General features: G+C 44.5%; 1 protein-coding gene across 7 annotated transcripts in view; it reads right to left on the reverse strand.

The window, feature by feature from the left end:
* Window positions 1-10,103, reverse strand: part of SLC39A11 (solute carrier family 39 member 11) — a 519,734-nt gene extending 509,631 nt beyond the window's left edge. For 3 of the 7 annotated variants that reach the window (XM_037808762.1, XM_037808753.1, XM_037808759.1), the window contains exons 1-2: window positions 9,948-10,100; window positions 59-169 (exon numbers count right to left, since the gene is read on the reverse strand). The gene's annotated coding sequence lies outside the window, so the exon portion shown is untranslated. Of the gene's footprint in view, window positions 1-58; window positions 170-1,024; window positions 1,070-9,947 lie in introns of those variants that run through there. The other 4 variants (XM_037808766.1, XM_037808754.1, XM_037808767.1 and 1 more) reach the window with 4 other exon arrangements.
* Window positions 10,104-10,191: the final 88 nt, after the last annotated feature.

A 10,191-nucleotide genomic window follows, 5' to 3' on the forward strand; every position in this document is an offset into this window, starting at 1 on the left:
TGGGTACTGCTGTTATTCCCACTCTACAGAAGACGAAACTGAGGCACAGAGTACTTACATCACTTGCCCAGAACCTGCGCTCTTGGCCACTTTGCTGCATTGTATTTCCACCAAGGGCACGTATGATCCCGGACAAGGGCCTGACGTTCCTGAACATTCCCTTCCTCATCTGCAAAAAAGGGATAACACCATGTGCCTCACAGAATTTTGTAAAGATTAGATGGAAAAAAAAAAAACATTTAAAATAATTTATCACCTTATCAGGCATATAGAGGTGCTGATAAATCTTAGGTTTCCCTCACCTTTAATCAGAGTAAAAGGAGACCAGAAATTTTGGCGGTGTTAAACTACTGACCATTTTCCAAATTGGCTAATATTAAACCACAGCTTCTAATCCTGCCATTAGTGGAAAGCTTAGCTGGCACTAACGAAATCATGTGATGCAAGATGAAAGCAAATCTGGGTGCTAAAAAGTAAATGCAATTATGTGTCTGCCTGATAAGGTGCTACATGCTTTCTGTCTACACAAAGAGTGTTCCTTTCTGGCTAGAGAACTTTACTTCTCTGCTAAATCCAACTAAACTTTGCTCTCCTTCAGAATGGACCAAGGATAACCTCTCACCTCCCTAAACATACCCTGATATTGCCAGAGAAACTTAGCAGTTCACAGCATGTTACAAATTGCTGAGTTCTTTTTGTTCTTTCTCCAGAGTGGATCATGGCTGGCCCAGAGCCTGGTGCTAACCAGAGGGAGATCATGCCGTTAATCTGGGTCTGTAGCCATCTGTACCACTCACAGGGCAGCTGGAAACAGATGGCACACTCGAAAGGGTTTAACTGAAACGAATATAATGAAGGGGCTAAGTACAGAGGTGTGGGCAGGCTAAGGGAAACAGCAAGAGGTGGATGAGGTACTTGGAGACTGCATAAAGGTGGAAGCTTTTACCAGCCCTGGAGTGGAAGGGGCAAGGGAGGGGATGATGTCACAAGAGCCCAGAGAGAGCCATGGGGACATAAGACTCACCAGGCGCTGCGGCCATAAGGTAATTCAACCACTGCGAGAGTCATGGTGGATACCTTTGATCTCCTCCCATGGCTGAACTTGACCAGAGCTAGAGGACAAGAGAGCCAAGTGAGGCAGTCCACAGAGGGCACAGGGCAGGGAGGGACAAAGAATGGAGGAGGAAGGAGGCATATGGGGAAAAACAAGCACTCTGTCATGTGGGCTATCCCATCTCAGAATCCCAGCATGCTCAAAGCCACCCGTGGTCTATTGGAACACATGAATGAATTCATTAAAATTGCCATCCAGGTACAGGCACAACTGAGAGGCCCTGCAGGGCTTCCCAATATCAGAAGCACTTAAAGTACTAAAAGGATAAACTAGATTTTCAGAAAATAACCATTGGACTACTTGGGAGCTGCAAAATGGAGAGTGGGTGTGATTTTCAGCCACTTCCATAGTATTCTAGGTGATCAACACCCAAAGACTCAACTCTGCTTTGCACACTGATATTACAGAAGGCAACTTTAGGGTCTCCCACTAGTAATGTCCCTTAGCAAGATATAAACCCATCTGCACATCTTTTCACATTTAAAGATCTAGTAGTATACTTTTCTATTACTCCCAACTATACCAAAAGCATATTCAAAAAAAACGATCTAGCTATTCAATACAATTTAGTCAAATGGTTGCATTTTTCCCCAAACTCTCTCAGGTCGCTAAAAATCCTCCCTTCATACTCACTGGGACCAGAATAAAATATATTTGCAAAAAACCCAACTTGGAAATTTTCTCATGTCTAAGGAGTCTCTTTTATCATCCATCCAGCCTGAGCCAAGCAAGGTTGACGCTTCTGACTTACCTAATAGAGATTAAACAAAATGAAAACAAACAAACTTCACAAACCCTTCCTGTTCCTGAAGAGACCAACTTAGGAGAGCTTCCTGCAAGCACACCTCCTCCTAAAGCTCTGCAGTTTCCTCAGAGATACAATTCCCATAGTCCAAGTCTTGGAACTTTAAATGTTCTAAGCCGTCATTAGGTGCCATTTATAATTTTAGGTAGTGTGAATCCCAGGATAGGATATGATCCTGCCAATGTTTCATCCCAAGGAAGGGTGGACTTGAAGACTGCTTCTTCCCCAGTTATTTCTCTAGTCATGCTCACTCCCAGGGTAAAATACCCCACCAAACATTTATCCTTATAGCCGAACATTCTCAGATGGCAGCTGAGGATGTCTGGGGGGCCACAGGACTTTTCTAGGTAAGGCAGGGGCAGCATTTCTGTAATAAAACATCTTCTCTTACATAGTTGAAGACATTCAACCAGGTTGGCAGTAACCACGTCCCCTTAATCTTGTGCTGACCCTCAGTACTGCTGTCTTGGAGTATAAATGTGTGCAAACACTCATGAGTAGCCCAGAAGCAACAAGTTAAGGGAATAAGAGGGTTAAGATGGAGAAGAGTCTTTTCTAATTCTATAAGTAACATTTGAAAGTCCAAAGAATTCACATAATTTGGGGCTGAGGGGAGGCATGATGTTAGATAAGAATATGAATGAACTCAGCATTTCTCAATTACAATAAATGAATCTGGCAACTTTCTTTCATATACGAATTATGGGGTAATGTACAGTTTGAACACTTACAGATTCTTTGGCATACCAATAAATTTCTTTATTCCCAAAGCTAAATTATTATTCGTGCACTCAATAAAGTTTGAGTGCCTACTGTGAGTCAGACACTATTCTAGAAGCTGGGAGTTTGGTGATACAAAAAGACAGACCAGATCTCTGCTCCTTGTTGTAGGAGAGATACTCAATAAACAAATACACAAATAAATGAAATTGTTATCTCAAGATAGTGACAAAAGCTATGATGAAAATATAGGGACGGCAAAGAGTAGCGGTTAAGGACATGGGCTCCGGAGCCAGGCAGCCTGGTTTACATCTCAGCTCTGCTACATCTTCAGTGATTTTGGGCAAATTGCAAAACTCCCTGGGCCCCAATTTCTTCTTTGGTTCGTTTGTTCTTATCTTAAAGATAAGAACAGGACCTGGCTCATAGGATCGTTGTGATAAGTAAATAAAGTAGTACATATTCAAGGCTTATAACAGTGGATGACATTTAGTGAGCCATCAATAAATGTTAGCTTTTACTATTTTAGATTGGGGTGGTCCAGGCAGGCTTCTCAGAGGAGGTGAGCACCATGTGCATATTCAGCAGAACAAACAGTGAGAATGAAGGTCTTAGGAAGGCATAAGCCAAGGGTTCTTTAAGAAACAGAAAGAAGATGAGGAAGGCTGGAGAAGGGCAAGGGAGAAGATGGGGTGAGATAAGGTCAGGTCATACAGAGACTTTAAACCCTTTGCTAAGAGTCTAGTTCTGACTGAGAAGGATGGGAAGCCATTAGAAGTTTTAAGCAAAGGATGCACAGGACCAGATTTACACTTTTAAAACATGTTGGCTATTGTGGTGATAAGAGTGAACTCTAGGAGGACAAGAGTGGAAACACGGATAATTAGAAGGTAACTAGAGTGGTTCAGATGAGAAACTTGTGGCTTAGTCTAGGCTGGTGGCAGTGAAGACAGAAAATGACAGATATGACAGCTACCAGTTAAGTTTTAGAGCAGGGGATGGCAAATAATGGATCACAGGCCAAAATTAGCCCTTTGCTTGTTTCTGTACATGAAGTTTTATTGGAACACAGCCATGCTCATTCATTTACATATTATCTCTTGCTGCTTTCCTGCTACAAGGGCAGAGTTGAATAGCTGCAAAAGAGACTGGAGGGCCCAAAGCTTAAAACACTTACTATAGCCCTTTATAGGCAGTTGTAAACCCTACCTTGAAGGAAGAGCCTCTGGGGCTTAGTCACGGATTGGGTGTGGAGGTGAGAGAAAGCGAGGAATCAGGATTGCTCCTGGGTGTTAGCCATGAAAAACTGCAGGGGTGGGGATGGGGAGTATGGACAGGACAGCTTAGGGAGGGTGGCAGGAAGAGAGTCAGTATTGTTGGATGTGTTAAGTTTGAAATGTCTCTTAGACATCCAAGCAGAGAGGCTAAGCAGGCAGCTAGATGTACAAACTGGGAGCTCAGGGCTGGAATAATTAATGTAGGAGTTCATCTGCCAATATCCATTTTCTCCATTTCCACTGCCATTACAATTTCCATTTGAACCACTGCAGTGACCTCTAACTCTCAAGGCCCCACAGGGCAGGATGAGATTACCTAGACAGGGAGGGCAGACAGCAGAGGGACCAGAGTTAAGGCTCAAGCCTGAAGCCATACAACATTGAGAGGTCAAGCAAAGGAAGCAGGGGCAGCCAAGGAGATTAAGAAGTGCCTACTGAGGTGGGAGGCAAGCCCAGTGAAGCATGTCACAGAAACGAAGAGGAAAGAGTTTGTGGAGAAGGGGCAGGTCCCAGTAATTCCACTCCTAGGCATCTGTCTAAAGGAAATGAAAACATATGTCCACCACAAAAACCTGTACACAAATATTTATAGCAGCAGTATTCCTAATAGCCAAAAAAATGGAAACAATCCAAATGTCCATCAACTAATAAATGTAAAAAGCAAAATGTGGTATTCCCATAAAAGGGAATGAAGTTCTGATACCTGCTACAATGTCGATGAGCCTTGAAAACATGCTGAGTGAAAGAAGCCAGTCACAAAAGACCATACATTGCATGATTCATTTATGCAAAATGTCCAGAAGAGGAAAATCTTTAGGAACAAAAAGTAGATAAGTGGTTGCTTAGGGCTGCAGGGGCAAGGAATGGCATTTGGGGGGTGATAAAAGTGATACTGAGATAGACAAGATGGAAAGGGAGACCTTTCTGTAGGTGGATAACTGGGGAAGCCCCCATGGATGGAGTAGAGAAGTGAATGAGAGGTGACTTGTGAGGACAGCAATTACACAACAGCCAAGACATTTCATTCTGATGAGGAGAAGAGAAACAGGCAGTAGCTGGAAGGAGACATGTAGACAAAGGGTATTTTTAACATATAAGAGATGCTAGAGGGTATTTTTAAGATAATGGGAATGATCCAGTTGAGGAGGGAAAAAAGTTTGCAAAAGAGAGAAGAAAATGAGGTCTTTGAAAAGGTGTGGAGTGTGAGATTCAGAGGTAAAGTAGAGAGGTCGGCCAAAGAAAGGGGCAAGAAAGCCTTATTTTTCTAACAGGAGAGGAGGCAGAAGGTGTGTGTATAGATTCAAGTAAGTTGGTAGATTTCCTGGAGAGAATTTGAGGGTATTCCTGTCTAATAATTCTTGTTTTCTCAATAGGTGTGAGGAAAACTCAGCAGATGGGGGTGAAGGACGGTGGCTTCGGAAAGCAATGTAGGCAGTTTGAAAAGAAGTAAAGGCAAATCACAGAATCATTAACTTTAATCAGATGTATTCCCCATAGCATCCAGCACAGAGCTAGTTAACATAGTAAGAACTCAAATACACACTAATTGAGTTAGTAAAGTTTGGAATGTGAACTTCGCTATCACCTTTTTTAGTCAAGGTGCTGAGGCCATGTGTAGCCCAGGTTTCCAGGCTTCCTTCATCAGGTGCAATGCCTGCCTGGTTGTTTGCTGAAGGTAGAGTCTCAGGTATCTGCAGACAGTTAAGTCAAATAACCACCCCTCTACCATAAATGTCACCTCCAGTAGCTACAAGCTGATAAACAGTGCCATAAAGATAAGATATCAAGACAGCATGAGGCTCTTCTTTAGCCGATTGGCATCTCAGCCAAATGCAAACACCAAATGTCTGAATCCCATCCGGCAGCAGTAGGAAACCCAATCTTCTGCCCAGTCTCCAATATTATCTTTACTGACAGAGGCTGTCCTATATCAGATCAAATTTATCTTTCATTTCTCTTTTGGTTGTTAATTTATTTATCAGATGCTTCTCCTTTTCTTTTTTCTTCCTTCTTGCTTTCTCCTTTTCCATTTCTCCTATCTTAACCAGAGTTAAGTTGTTTATTTTTATTTTCCTAGGTAAGGTTTTCTCTTCCATTGAGTATCTTCTCTCCAAGCATGCCCAGGCCCCATTCACTTCCACCCTCACTGTATCTGAGAATGCCCCATCAGGGCACAGGCACAAGAATCAGTGAGTTGGGCTTCAGCTTCTACCTTGACATGCCAGAAACATGGCTGCCTCCCATCAGAGAGGAGGGACTGAAACAAGGGGTTGTGAACAGGTGTGACATGGATGAGAAATGTCTTACTGATTTTATTATTTCAACTATTAGGCAATGGACGGTAAAGACTCTTGCCTTTTCCAATGCATCATTTGAGTAGATACTTTGAGACTATATGACATATGTGCAAGACACCATTCACTCATTTTGCAATTATTTACTGAAAGATTACTCTACTGAAGGCACTTGTTTGGTCTGGGAGCCCAGATAGGGACCCCTTCCCAGACATTAGGCAACATTACAAAAAAGGAAGGAGAACATGTGGTGTCTGCAAAATTGTTTTTTAAAAAATCCTCTTTTTATCAGGATTATGCTGGCTTGTTTTCTATGTTGCTATTAGAAAGTAAGGAGAATCCCACTCTTTCGGTGTTCTGAATAACATAAGAGGGTGATGGTGGACCTAGAGAAAGCAAAAATGTCAAAATATATTCCCTGCTTTGGAAGACAGCCTTCCAGCATGCAGACATTTGGCTGCCAGGCATGGGCACCCCATTTGTCATCTGCCCCCAAATCACCGGAGGGTCACTCCAGCTGGATCCCAAAACTGCCTGTCAGAAGCAGAGACCAATTTACGCAGGGAGCAGGGAGCAGTGAGGGTACCATCTGAATGTTGCGCAGAATTATTTGGCCCATCTGTTTCTTGATGTTCTAAAATATTCTGTGAAGCTAATAATGTGACCAGGTAGAAAGATCAAGGATTCTACAGGGTCAGACTGACCAGAACGTGAAGACGGGCACAGCTGTTTCCTATCTGGGGGACCTCAGGCAAGGGACCTGGTCTTGCTGAGCCTCGGCTTTGCCTATAAAATGAAAGCAACATCTCCTAGGTCATAGGACTATCCTGACAATTAAGGATAATATATGTAATGTCTCAATGCTCTCAACATCACAGCTATTATTATTGGCAGAATAAGACATTTGACCTCAGGAGCCCAGGATGGTGTAAGCATATCATCTGGAACCCAAACATCTGATGTTTAAAATTCTACCCCTAACGATTTAAGGTAAAAGGAAAAAAGCTTGACACCAACTGTCATCATACAATGCACACATGCGTACGCACATGCAAACACACACAACCTATAAATTATATAGGTGTCCTTTTAGTCATTTAACTCCTAACACATCAAGGAAAGAGACCATACTTTCTCATCTCCTTATCCTCTGTAGTTGTGCAGTACCTGGTTCAGCTGCTGAAGCTCACAGCACTACCCACATCCCTGGTTTTGACAGGGCCGGAAAGTAGAAGAAAGCGGAAGAGGACAGGCAGAAGGGGAAAGGCAACATGTTGTAAAGAGTCAAAGACACTCTCTCTCCAGGTCCCCAGGCAACTTTCCTGTGCCCAGGAGAAGAGTGAGCTTTGTAACAGATTCTGTTACAGAGGCTTAGTTCTGCAGACAAAGCAGCAACAGTGGCATCTTCAGGGCAATCAGATGAACTAGGCCAGGAAGCAAAGATGTAGGTGGGGAAAGCACTGTTTTCAGAATACACTCTGTGGCAGAGACAGCTGGTGAGCTTGCTTTTTCTCCACCTGAAAATATCGGTATTGTCCCTATGACGGTTATTTTTGTGTGCCAACTTGGCCAGGTTATGGTGTCCATTTGTTTGGTCGCTCAAGCAATGGCCTGATTATTACTGAGAGGACATTTCATGGATCTAAATCATTAGTTAGTTGATTATACATATAGCTGATTGCATCTACAATCAAAAAAGGAGACTGCCTTCAGCAATGAGAGAAGTCTCATTCAATCAGTCAAAGGCTTTAAAGGGAGAACAGATGATTTCAACACCCAGAAAGAATTTCTATCTCTACTTCACCCAACCAGCTTCTCCTGGAGAATTCACTGAAAACTTCATCGGCATTCCCAGCTTGCAGCCTGCCTTAGGAATTTGGACTTGCCAATCCCCACAGTCACATGAGCCAATTCCTATAATAAATCTCCCTAAAGAATCCTAAATCAGAGCTGAAGGGCTGAACCAAAGGGCAAGCCACCTCATCTACAAACCCCAAGACTCCCACACTCTAACTGATACGCTGACATTCCTCCCCCTGCTTGGAAAGGCTACAGCCCAACTCTCTTGGAGTTGGAAACTCAGAGAGCCTCTAGGGCAAGCAACAGAAACTAACTTTGATTTTTAAAGAAACAACATTGATCAATAGGACAGTGGACAGCTCACAGAATCTTGGGGAAAGCTGGAGAACCAGGCTCAGAAGACAGGCAAGAAGATGGGGGTGGGGATCCCAGTCAAAGCATGTCTTGGGGTAATTCTGGTGAAGACAATTTTGTGGGCACCCACGGATACCACCAGCACTGCTGTGCTGGGAGCTGTGGCAGGAGTCACTCCCTCTGCCGCCCCTGGAAGGTGGAAGTTGCAGGTGGTACTTCTGCCACCACCAAAATGAAATCTCCACTGTCTCTGCTCATTGACATCAGTAGTTTTCAATTCAAAGTCCCAGGTGGTTCTGTCTAACAGGCCAAGCCCAGGCCACAGGCTTGTACCCCAGTTATAAAGGGTTCCCGGAAAGGATCTTGCCATGCAAAAGGGAATTCCTCAAACATGGAAATGAGATCCCGCAGACACAGGGCAGTCAGAAACCGTCAAGGGTCCTCTACAAAACGGGTTCGCAGGCGGCAAATTGCAGGCGCGCCACCAGGGGGCGTCAGGAGTTTGTGGGAAGTTGCGGGACAGAGCAGAAGGGGCAGGAGGGAGGCAGGGGCTCACAAACCCAGAAGCAGATGCTGCTGACCCTGTCACTGATTAGCTATGGGACTTGGGCAGGTACCTAAACTGCTCTGGATTTTTGTCACACACAAAATAGGAATATTATTCCTACCTACCTTGCAGTGTGTGTCTCAAATGAGGTGGTTTTGTGGATAGGCTTTGAAATTTATACTATTCCTAAATCCATCCTTTTACCTATCAGGGTCCCAGGTTATTTATCTGTAAAATGAGAATGATATTCCCTACACTGTAGGGCTGTTGTTGAGATAAACTAGAATTTTGTAAATGAATGGTTTCTTTACAGATGAAAATTCTTTGTTATCTGGGATCTGCCTCAAAATAATGAGGGCAGTAAATGGGAGAAGTGGGTAGGGATATAGATGGCAGAAGACTGTTGAAGCTGGGTGGGGGGCACATGGGGCTTTGTTATGCTGTTCTCTCTACATTAGTATGACATGGAGTTTTCCATAATAAACGATTTTTTAAAAGAGCGGTCCTGGGAATATTTTTAAGAAACAGGTCGCAATCCCCCAATTTTATTATTACTAAGTCAGCATTTGGAGTCCCATCAACCGAGCTCCCTTCATCCCCGCCCGAGGTATGTTTTCTAAGGCACTGCGTCCCTCCCCCGACTGGGCGCCAATGTAAAGCTCTATCAGGGAAACATCTTTAGTGGCTAAACCCTTGTTTTAAAGAAAACCAAGAGCCCCAACGAAGTAACCAAAAAGAAAAACAGAAGCAAAACGCACACGCACGCCCCTTTCAGAGGCAGCCTGTCCCTGACTAGGTTCAGGTTCAGAGCAACTGTGCACTTCCTTTCCAAGTGAAAAAAAATGAAGTCACGTTTGTCGCAGGGGGGAAGGACCACCGTGTGGCGTGGCGGGGGGCCTGGAACGGGACGCAAGCGACCCGAGAGGGCATTACAATCCCAGCCGAGGTCTGTTCCCCGGGCGGAGCCTAGCAGTCCGGGCGTGCTTGGTTAGCGTACTTAACTCCACAGAAAGGCCTCGCCCGACGCTCGCCCTACCTCCCAACGTCAGGAAAGGCTCCACTTGCGCTGGGAGGGGGCTCAGGTCACAGTAAAGCTTTGGGCAGCCGACACCCGAACAGCTTTAGCGAACTAACAACCACAGATTCTCCCTTTAATCGAGTCTCGCGAAAGCCCTGCGCCACCGGGATAAAGCCCCAAACAAACATGGCCCCCAGAGGCGCGGAACTTCCGCCCCTCACCAAGATGGCCGCGGGGGCGGGGCTGGCTGGCGGAAGTGGCC

This window comes from Choloepus didactylus, chromosome 18, assembly GCF_015220235.1.
Source record: "Choloepus didactylus isolate mChoDid1 chromosome 18, mChoDid1.pri, whole genome shotgun sequence".
NCBI classification, from domain to species: Eukaryota; Metazoa; Chordata; class Mammalia; order Pilosa; family Megalonychidae; genus Choloepus; species Choloepus didactylus.